The sequence below is a fragment of the Bos mutus genome, chromosome 2 (assembly GCF_027580195.1).
Source record: "Bos mutus isolate GX-2022 chromosome 2, NWIPB_WYAK_1.1, whole genome shotgun sequence".
Classification (NCBI taxonomy): domain Eukaryota; kingdom Metazoa; phylum Chordata; class Mammalia; order Artiodactyla; family Bovidae; genus Bos; species Bos mutus.
The window spans coordinates 80,025,765-80,038,121 of NC_091618.1; the positions used below are offsets into that span (position 1 = coordinate 80,025,765).

General features: G+C 35.8%; 1 protein-coding gene across 1 annotated transcript in view; it reads right to left on the reverse strand.

Annotated features, from left to right (window-relative positions):
• Positions 1–12,357, reverse strand: part of LRP1B (LDL receptor related protein 1B) — a 1,793,119-nt gene that overhangs the window by 961,017 nt on the left and 819,745 nt on the right. The gene's annotated exons all lie outside the window — the stretch shown is intronic.

Genomic DNA, 12,357 nt, shown 5'->3' on the forward strand with positions numbered 1-12,357 from the left:
TGCCATTTATAGCAATGAAAATAAATAATCACCCCCCAAACCAATCCCAAATTCTCCCAAATATCCCCAACTGACAAAATTTAATAAAGATAATGCAGTCCATTTCCTTTTATTTTCTCTTTACATATTTCAAAGAAAAAGATGAAAAGCAATGTTGATGTCTGAGATAAGAAATCCTTCTATGAAGTACTAACAGCATGTGTCAAAGGTTTAAATACCTCTAACACCTCAGTGTCTAATATTTGATTAGTATTCACTATGTTTAGTAAACAGAAATCAATTTCAATTAACCTGACAATATTTTAACAAGATTATCTACTCATGAGAGTAAATTATGTTCCTAAATGGAGGACTATCTTGCCTTCATTTAAAAACCATCTCCAGAATAATCTTATTTCCAGTGACTGAGCAAAATTAAGATTACCTAGAGTATAGAATATTCAATTTTGCAAACTTGGTGAACTAGTTTTTAGTTACCTGTATCAACACTATTGCATCAGCTCACAGTATGGGGTATCTTTCAATACTAAGGAATATTATTTAGGCTTTAATTTAGCTCTTTTGCTATGGGAAGCTGTGATCAATTTTTAAACATTAATTCATGTGTAATGTGAGCCAGATTTTATTATGAGTATATATTCCCCCAAATATTTTGAAAGATCAATTTATCACAATAATTTAAAAAATAAAATAAGTTTCATCTTAATTTCTCCTGAAAAAAAAAAAAAAAACCTATCATGATAGGTTAAAAAATGTTTTTCAAGGGACATTCCATTCAGGTAAAGAGATTTCTATTCCAGTGAAGAAGAAATAAAGGGGCATATTATACATTTTATTGTCATGCTAAATACTCAAACTTCTACTCCTATGATGGCTCATTAGTTACCTTCCTTCCTCTCTCTCTCCCTCTCTCTCACCTTTACCACAATCTCTTCCTGCCTCCATCTTTCATCTTCTCTTTCTTCACTTCTTAATTTGTTCATGGTCATCTTAAATTAAGTTACTATTAAGATAAACAGTTGATCTGTTTCTTGCTATAGAACACTGTCCACTGTTCTTATCATAAAAACTCTCTTTCTCACCTCATACCAAAATGCCTGTCCTTTTATAGTTTTCTTTTCCAACTGGTCCATTTCACAGACCAGATAGATCCTGCTGTGCAGGTAGCTCAGCTTTGGCACAGAGAGTCGGAGGCTCTGGCCCCCTGTGTTTAGCATGTTGTATATAGACTATGTACAGTGACATGAAGAAGGGGGTTCCAACTATCTACATGAGGCTGAATAGGAAAGATGAATCTCAAGATTAGAACTTCTCTCAAGTCACCCTGAGGTGACTTAACTAGATGTGATCCTAAAAAGACAAAAAGAGAAGAGTACCAAGACAAGAAGCCTGGAGGCATATTTTTGAAGAAAGAAGACCAAATAAGATTAGAGAAAAAAAGAAAGTGAAGTCGCTCAGTTGTGTCGGACTCTTTGTGACCCCAAAGACTGTAGCCTACCAGGCTCCTCTGTCCATGGGATTTTCCAGGCAAGAGTACTGGAGTGGGTTGCCATTTCCTTCCCCAAAGAATATCCCCAACCCAGGGATCAAACCCGGGTCTCCCGCATTGTAGGCAGGCACTTTACCATCTGAGCCACCAGGAAAGCCTGGTAAAAGACACAGACTCTTATAGAGACCTAAGGGAGACAAGTTCCCTGATAAAGAATTGGAGTGGCTGGCTGGATCAGTTGGGTGTCCCTGGTGGCTCAGCTGGTAAAGAATCTTCCTGCAGTGCAGGGGACCTGGGTTTGATCCCTGGGTTGGGAAGAACCCTTGGAGAAGGGAATGGCTATCCACTCTAGTATTCTGGCCTGGAGAATTCCATGGACTGTATAGTCCATGGGGTCGCAAAGAGTAGAACATGACTGAGCGACAGTCACTTCACAAAACAAAAAAAGATTAAAAAAAAAAAAAAAAGAATACAAATCAAGAAGATGTCATTGAGTTTAGTATTTGTTAGACTACTAGTGATTTTTGGCATTTCTGTCAGAAAAAAAAAAAAAAAGTTTAGTTATAGAGGAAAAATGAACCTGATGATAATAAAGGAGGTTGGAAAAATGTAAACAATTTGTCCAAGAAGATTTTCAGTGATACTAACCTATTATTGCAGGGATGATTCAAGTGATTCTTATCTTAATTGCAGGACATAATAAAACTGGTTGAGGCAACTCTGAATAAGCTTAAGAAAAGTGTGAAAGAAAAGTATAAATATATGATTCATCAAAATGTTGCTGTCTTAATGAAAACATAAAACCAAAAGAACAAGAAGACTTTGGGTATGTGAAATAGCATTGAGCTAGAAGAAACAGTGAAGAATTTGTCATTGTACTTCCAGCGCAAAGCAGAACAGTGCTGAGTGGTGATATAAAAGAAGGTCCTTCCATCAAATTAAACTTCCCCAGCTTTGAGAATACTGACTATGATAAGCTCAGTTCACTTATAATTGAAATTCAAGAAATGAAAGTGTTCTCCAGGACAGCAGCACGAAGAACATAAATCTGCAAGCAATAAACATCCATAGTCACATGATTATGACTGTCATTATGACTGTAGATGTTTCTTTGTTTGTTTTGATACAGTTTAATTTTAGTTTAAAATTATCTCCTACTGTTACAGAGAAAAGATTCATTCCAAGGGCATTGTTTAATTGATGTATGACTATTATAATTATAAACAGAAGCTACAGATTTAATTGTCTGAAACATAACTAAATTTCATTCATGATAAAGTAGAGCTAAGGTTTGATAAAATCACTCTTTTCTTTCCTATAAAGAACAAATCCCATTATCTCACTGATCTTAATAAATGTTTGTGAGATAGAAAGGTCAGATTATTTCTATTTTACAGATGAAATAGATCCCAAGTCCACATGAAAAGCTTGTCAGAGCCATAACACGATTTGTCTTGTTTTTTGTTTTTAATGAATTATTTTGAAATAATTTCAAACTTACAGAAAAGTTGTAAGGATTGTAGAATAAATGTGTATACCTTTCACCTAGATTCACCAGTTTTTCAACTTTTGTTCCTCTGGACATTTTTAGTACCAGCTGAACAATTTGACACTAAATTGCAGAAATGATGGCCCTCCTCAACTAAGATTTCAGTGTGCATCTCCTAAGTACCAGGACATTCTCTTTTATAACCATAGTACATCTAACAAAATTGATGCATTTAACACTGATACAATATGTAGATTTTATTCAAATATAACCTGTTGAGTAATAATGTTCTATACAGTAAAAATTTCTTTTTCTATAATTTAGGATCCAATCCAAAATCATATACTTCACTTAATTGTCTTTTCTCTCTCAGTTCAGTAGCTCAGTCATGTCTGACTCTTTGTGACCCCATGAACTCGATGGACACAGCACGTCAGGCCTCTCTGTCCATCACCAACTCCCGGAGTTCACTCAAACTCATGTCCATTGAGTCGGTGATACCATCCAGCCATCTCATCCTCTGTCGTCCCCTTCTCCTCCTGCCCCCAATCCCTCCCAGCATCAGGGTCTTTTCCAATGAGTCAACTCTTCGCATGAGGTGGCCAAAGTATTGGAGTTTCAGCTTCAGCATTAGTCCTTCTCTCTAGACTCCTTTAATTTTGAATAATCATTTAGCCTTGCATTGTTTTTTGTTATTTCTAAAGTGTAAACATGAATTGTTTTGAAGAATATCTCTATTTTTTAAAAAAATACATTTTGATGTGGACCATTTTTAAAGTCTTTATTGAATTTGTTACAATATTGCTTCTGTTTTATGTTTTGTTTTTTTTGGCTATAAGGCATGTGGGGATCTTAGCCCCTTGACACACATCCAACATACACCCCTGTATTGGAAAGCAAAGTCTTAACCACTGGACCACCACAGAAATCTCCAATATCCCTATCTTGAGTTTGCCTCATTTTTCTCATAATTAGATTACTTTTTGCTTTTTGAACTGAAATGTAATAGCTTTATGCAGTATTATTTATGCCTCTGGGTTTAGAAACCAATGGTAAGCCTATGCTGTATTCAAGAAATTCCCTAAAATGAAGCACAGTTGGTGGTTTGAAATCTCCTTTATCCCATCTTATTTAGTGTTTTCTGAACACTTAACTCTTAATTTCCAGGGTTTTCAGTCATCCTTTCAGCATCTCCTCTCGCAAAAACCAAGCATCCTCTGCTGCTTCTAGTACAGCCACGGAGCTGCCTTTGTAGCAGTCTGCATATGAAACTCATGGTGGCTGGTGGAGATCGTTCCCAAATTTGTCCTATACCCCATTCTCTTGGGATTACAATACTCACATTTCCTATTGCCCTGTTCTTTCCTATGGTATCAATTATTCCTTTATTCTTTAGAAAGTAGAAGAAATTAAATTGAGATTTTTATTCTCTTGTTCTTAACTTCCTTTTTGAATGCCATTCTATTCAATTTCCACTAACACAAAAATTAAAGTGAAACAACATCGCAACTACTGTCTCTAATGTATGCTTAACTATTAGTTCATAAAGGAAAGGAAAATGTCTTTCAAACTTTGAACTATTCATCCAACTCCTTAATCGTAATTTGACAGCTGGAGTAAATAGGAGTTTGTCATATTGGCTTCCTTATCTCATTTCACACGGGAAACTGATTTTATCTGATGTCCCTGTTGATTAGATGACTATCTTACTATAGACATGTAAGTATTTTATACAATTGGGGAGAGTAAGAAACTTTGAGTATTGTTGGTAAACTTGCCAGACATAAATCAAAAGTCACAAAGGGAGCACTGACCGACAGTGACAGAGCACTGTGCTTACAGAGTTATGGCCCCAATCATCCTTACGTTTTAAAGAAAAGCAATTGTTATACATACTGATGTCTTAAAAGGTGTGCTTTTTTTTTCCCTTGAACTGATAAAAATAAGGTTTAGTTTTTCAAGTGATGTCTGCTTTAAGTGATTCTTCCATATTTTTGTACTTTATCCAAAATGACAAAGGGGAATTTAAACATACCAGAGTCCTAGCTGCATCTTTTTTTTTTTTTTTTAAATAAAGCTGCAACCTTTTCTTAAGTATTCATTCATTCATTTGGCTGTGTTCAATCTTAGTTGTGGCATGTGGAAACTAGTTCCCTGACCAGGAATCAAACCCGGCACCCTGCATTGGAAGCACAGGGTCTTAGCCACTGAACCACTGGGGAAGTCCCCTTCCATATCCTTTAACTATATAGTCAATTCCGGCTTTGTGTCATCATTCTTACTGCTAACATTTTGGTTATAGCTTAAAGATGGAATTTAGAAAATTTTAGAGTTCTCACAATGTAATTATCTATCATTCATTTAACTGTTTAAAAATGAGGTTATACAACAAGATTTTGGTTAAGAAATAAATAAGGGAATGAGGCATAAAACTCAAAAGCCATATATTGCTAAATTAAAAAAAAAAAAATCATTGTTCTGATAAGGGCCTAACACACTCTCCATGTTTTTAATCAGGTGTTAGAGAACTTCATATCTTCACATTTCAGGAAAAATATATGTATTTTTCTTAACAACAATTACACTAGAAACATCAGTTTTTGATCTTGTTTTAAAAATAACTATGTTATCCAAAAAGCATCAATATTAATACTTTATTTTTCTTCCATTGTGTTTACAGAAATTGAACAAGAAAGTGATTTTCTACATTATATGGAGTAATTAAAGTATACTCTGAATTAAAGTTAAAGTATTAAATATTTATCATTGTAATTCTAAAATTCAATTGTGAATATTAAAGAGTAATGAGTCTTCAGAGTAACAGGTTTAAATTCAATTTCTATTAGCTCCTGCTACTTAAGGGATGTGGAAGATACATAAACTATTTTCTCTGTTTAGCCAAGATTGTTCAAGACAGTGATTTATTGATTTTTACTTGGTTGGGGTTTTTGCTTTCATTGTTTGAAAAATCTCTCTTGAATTTCGTTTTCAGTTCATACATAAACACACAGAAATTAAACTTGACATACAGCTGGCTACTCTATATTCTGGAAACACTCCCACTAATAATTCTGCTGGAAGTGTTAATGAATTAGATATATCAGTCAACATGGCTTACTCAATTAACATCCTCATTTACCTGAATCTGTCCCACTCAGTTAGTGTTCCTGAGAGTGGCATCCCTATGCAGAAATATTATCCCTTCCCTATCCCCCTACCACCACCTTGGGGAGATTTGATGCAAGCAAAATAAAATTATAGGCTAAGCTGAATCACTAAGACCCTTTCTCTCATGAATCCATACCAAACAATATGGAGCTCACCTAGTGGGCATCTGTGCCAACATGGGTGGAGGGTGGGGTGGGGTGAGGTGGGGTGGGGTACAGAGAGGAGGATAGCTAGATCATGTTCATAGATATAGAGGAGTCACAAGATAGAAACAGGATGGAAGGAGCCATGCAGTCTTTGGCCAAGAAATCCTCTAGGAGTCTGTTTTAATTTCCTGTCCTCAGGTAGGTAAACACATGGGAGTTACCATAGCCTCTTGGAGATCTGTGTACATTTGAGTGGCTTTGGTGGGGTATTTCTGTACTTGGAAGCTAATGCACCATAAGTAAAACACTACATTGTTTAATGTCTTATATTAAAGATTCAGATAACTCTTGTACTAAAGATTCTGAACAATCAAAACTTATACCGTCTTAGGAAAAACATATTGAAATGCCAACTCTACGTAAAGGAATCATTTTATAATGTTCACATGTAACCCTCATGTAACCCCAACATGGCATAAATATATATAGATATATAAATAGAAAGCATCTGAATTTTTTTCTGTAATCTCCCATGAAAGCAGAAAAGAAAGATATTAATAATGGATAATAATTTTTTTTAAATCATCTTTCTTCATTTTTTAAAAACTCAATATATTACTCAGGACATATCAACAGATTTTCAAATGTTCTTCCCAATTCCAAGCTCTCTAAACACTTTCACAAATTCAAATATGAACTCTTATCAATCTCCATCCTATCCTAACCCTGCCTGTAACTCATTTTTTTAAATTATTTCAAGCAAATTTATCTTTTAAGCTTAATTCCCATTTGTTTTTCATCTTTCCATATTCTGAGAGCTAGAAGCTAATTCAGCAACTAATAAGCTTGCCACTGTAAACAAAGAAAGGAAAAAAAAAGAAAAGTAAAAAGATTTGCATATTATTATTATTATTGTTTTTGTTTAGTCATTCGGTCATCTCTGACTCTTTTCCAACTCCAATGGGATTCTCCAGTCAAGATTACTGGACTGGGTTGCCATTTCCTCCTCCAGGGGATCTTTCCGACCCAGGGATCAAACCATATATCTGGGTCTCCTGCATTACAGGCAGATTCTGAAGCCCCGTTATTATTTCTATTTATCTTTATTACATAGCTATTTCATCAATGTTTAACACGGATAGGGACACAATGTGATAAATAACTAACCCTATTTCCCTGGATTGGCATTGCCTGACACTTGGTTTATATTTACTCATTCACGTCTACCATTTACACATGACTACACTTAAACTGGAACTACCACATCTAATCACCTAAAAGATAATGATGTACTTGGCCTAACATTTTGACTTTCAGGCAGCCATTTTTCTCAAGCTGTAATTGAAACCTTATAAACCCATCTATATTCCAGATGTAAGTTTTCAATATCCTCACCCTTATTTACACAGGTCTCTGCCTAAAGTACAGGGCAGCCTAAAATCTGTCCACAGATACAACATCCTCTCTTCCTACCCAAACACTTCTGACCTGCCCTCTGAATCTCCTATGATCACAAAATGCCCAATATCCTAAGACTAAACTTTGAATGTTAATTCTACCTTTTTGCTTTTACTGAAATTTAGCATCTCTTGAGCTCATCCTTTACCAGTAGTCACAGAAGATGCGGGCTTCTTATAAGAACCTCAGGAGTAGATCTAAAATCAGTGCCTCCTCGAATACTAATTCCAGAATACTACTCTCTTCTTATCTTGTAACATCTCATGTTTTTTCGAGAGTCTCATTAATAGACTGTATCAATGACAGCACCCATTCTCAAGTTAAATTATGTATTATTAAAATCGTCATACAACTGTTAATAACAATCAGAATAAAACTTCATATTCTCAACAGTGCCCCAAACACTCAGATAATTTAGTCTCTACCTATCTCTCCAGCTGTCTGGTGATATACTTTCTCAGTTTTAATAGCTACATCTAATAGTATTCTTCTATATAATTCAAATAACTTGGCCATCTTTCAGTTCATTAAACAATCTACACAATTTCTTCCTTTCTCCATTTCTTCATTTCTCCAGGGGACATATCCTGTCCCCAAGTCTGGAAAATAATTTCTATCACACTATTCCAAAATTGGCTTTAGCTTTTAACTTAAATGTTAATTTCCATGAAAGATCTTTCCTATTTTTCACGTATCAGTTATGTCTGCCTGATAAAACCTCATGGCATTCTGTATTTTTGTCACATCCTTTCTTATTTAATTGCATAAAACAGATACACACAAACACACACACACACACACACATATACACATACAATGGTTAGTTTAAGATCTGTTTACTAAGTAGATTAAAATCTCCAAGAGGAAAAAGACTATATCTGCTTTATTCAGGACTATATACTCATGACTAAACCATGTATCTGCCTATATTGTTTCTCTGTTGCTCTACATATATCTATATAAGCTCTGAATTCATCCCCTCATAATAGAAAAGAAAATCTAAAACTCAGACTTAAAAGCATGTTAAAAGGGCAAAAAATATGGATAAGGCTATTGTAGGGTATGAAAATAAGTTGGTTTTCCACATTATCCAGCATAGCCCATTGGAATTCTTTGCTCCTAAATCATTAGTTAATAATAAATTATTGCTTGGCCTCAGTTTTATTGCTTTGCCCTCTTTTGTACATAATTCTCTTTAGAGAATTTGTAGTGATGTTAGATCATGGTAAGGGAGTAGTGATAGTAGATCATGGTAAGATCTGGTATTCCTGTATCTGGCCAATTTTCAGTTTTAATGAAATCTCAATATTAATTTCTACCTACCTGTAGATACCAGATCATAACAGCATTTGCATGTATCTCTAAGGGGTTTAGACCATCTACTTCCAGAATATAGCAAAGTTTTGTTTCTTTGTTTAAAGTAGGATATTTATATAATCAACATGAATTTGAAGACTATACTGTGCCGTGAGGAAGATGGACTCAAAATGTTGGAAGATTAGATAAGGAGATACCAGTATGGTAGATAAGCATTAGCACAGGGGTAAATGGGAAAGAAGAGAGAAATTTCAAGGAGTATTTTGGGGTCTATATCAACAGGACTTGACAGTTAATTGGGTGAAAACAAGGGTGACTAAGAGAGGAGCATTCTAGCTCTATAACAAATTTCACAAAATATATTTATGGAATATACTGAGCCTTCAGATTTTTCTCAGGAAATCTGCCAAGCACAAGATTGCAAGGTGTCATTGAATTTAATATGAGGAAAGGATTTTACAATTTGGGCATATTACTTTCCATGACCAAGGGCAACACTATCTCAGGTCTCCTTCAGGGGTCAGAATGCAGGATGTCAGTACTCAAAAGCTCATGCTCAATATACCTGATTCATGTGGAATAGTAGAATATTTGCAGTAATATATTAGATGCAAAAAGTTGTTCTTTGAAATATGCAGAGATGTATAACCTAATTTCCACACTTAGGGTGTCCTACTGGTTTATAAAAGCATTTTTCTGAGATGAAATAACATAGATGGCTGTCTCAGAAGCAGCTAAGGTAAGTATCCATGAAGTTGTGGACTGCTGAACAAATCTGGTTCACTGCTATGCTAATTACCAGTTAGCTGAACTGTCAATTTCTATTTTAAATTCTTACTAAATGGAGGAAAAAGCAGCAAGGTGAAAATGAAGCTTAACTGCAGCATAGTAATTTTTAATATATTATTTATTGTTTATACATGTATGCATGTCTCAGTCTGCTGTTGGAATAAAATGTTTGATAATATTGCAATGATGATAAAATCATATGGTTACAGAGATAAAACCACAATGTAGAGAATAAAGATTTCTTTGATATTCACTTTCCTAGCTGTGAAAAGCAGATATATACTTGGAAAAATAAGGCAAACATCCTGTAAAATTACTTCTTTATAAGTGACATTATTCAAATGCCTTGGTTTAGTTTTAAATTGAAATGCAGGATCAAGTGTAGACTAAGTGTGGCTAAGACTTCAGAGGCTAAAGGAAGCTGATGAAGGGAAAGGACTGTTCTTGTTTTGTTGGCAAAACAGTGGCGGTGGTGGTTTAGTCGCTAAGTCGTGTCTGACTCTTGTGATCCCATGGACTGTAGCTGCCAGGTTCTTCTGCCCATGGGGTTCTCCAGGCAAGAATACTGGGGTGGTTTGTCAGTTCCTTCTCCAGGGAATCTTCCTGACTCAGAGATTGAACCTAGGTCTCCTGCATTGCAGGCAGATTCTTTACCAAATGAGCTATGAGGGAAAGTGAAAGTTGCTCAGTCACGTCTGACTCTTTGAGACCCCAGGGACTATACAGTCCATGGAATTATCCAGGCCAGAATACTGGCCTTGCCCTGGGTGGCCTTTCCCTTCTCCAGGGGATCTTCCCAACCCAGGGATCAAACCCAGGTCTCCTGAATCGCAGATGGATTCTTTACCAGCTGAGCCACAACGGAAGCCCAAAGCCCTGGCAAAACAGGGATTGTAATAATTGCTAGATGCTTTCAGACTAGGGTTTCTTGACCGGGATGACCTTTAGGGGCTCCATCCATAGCTAGTTTTGCAGGCTGTGCAAATTGACAAGTAGGCCAGCAGATACATATTCCTACAGGTGTTTTTGGACAAAAAGTTAATATTCCCAAAGGTAAATATCCATGTTCTAAACAGTGATTCTCAAGTTTTATTGTACACAATAATCATCTAGATATCTTGCTGAAATCTCCGACTTCTGCAATCACTGTGGTGGGAATTTGGGGAGTACCTAACAAAATTAAATATGCACGTAAAATCTCTTTCATTCAACAATATTTGTTCCAGAAATTCATCTTGAAGATGAATCTTCACAAATAAGAGACAATACACGCACTAAGTTATTCACTATAACATTATTAACAATGGCAAAATATTTTTATTCAGCTTTCCTTCCTCATCCCTATTCATTATTTCTTCCTAGATATACTCATTTGGTATCTCCTGAGCTCAAGATTCTGGGAATACAACAGGGGATTCTAAAATATCTAATCTCTACCTATAGTGGGAATAGGGAACAAGATTATTGAAGATAAATATGCATCATAACTTATGAAGAAATACTCAGAGATGATCGGCTTGGGTAATTGCAGATTGTTAATTGATAGAAGCAATGTCTACTAACAAATTCTTATTAGTGTCATACTCAAAGAATTAAAAATAGTAGGCTATTCAAGGGGCTTCCCCGATGGCTCAGAAGGTAAAGAATCTGCCTGCGATGAAGGAGACAGAAAACTCAGGTTCAATCCACTGGAGAAGGAAATGGCAACCCACTTCAGTATTCCTGCCTGAAAATCCCCATGGACAGAGGAGCCTGGCAGCCTAGTCTAAAGGGTCACAAAGAGTCAGAAACAACTAAATAACTAAACACAGCCACACAGGCTATTCAATCATGGTAATCTCTTCTAAATTTTAGTAATTTCTAACATGGAGGCCAACTCGTTTTTCAAAGAGAAAAAATTATGTAAATCTTGTATTAGAAAATTTCCTAGGTTATTGTCTGCTGCTCAACCTTCATGACATTTTTCTTCTAAATCAGTGTCTATAATATTCAACTTAATATATCAATTTAACAGGCTAACATTCAAAAAAAGGAAGATCATGGCATCCGGTCCCATCACTTCATGGCAAATAGATGGGGAAACAGTGGAAATAGTGTCAGACTTTATTTTTCTGGGCTCCAAAATCACTACAGATGGTGACTGCAGCCATGAAATTAAAAGACTCTTACTCCTTGGAAGGAAAGTTATGACCAACCTAGATAGCATATTCAAAAGCAGAGACATTACTTTGCCAACAAAGGTTCGTCTAGTCAAGGCTATGGTTCTTCCTGTGGTCATGTATGGACGTGAGAGTTGGACTGTGAAAAAGGCTGAGTGCCGAAGAATTGATGCTTTTGAACTGTGGTGTTGGAGAAGACTCTTGAGAGTCCCTTGGACTGCAAGGAGATGCAACCAGTCCATTCTGAAGGAGATCAGCCCTGGGATTTCTTTGGAAGGAATGATGCTAAAGCTGAAACTCCAGTACTTTGGCCACCTCATGCAAAGAGTTGACTCATTGGAA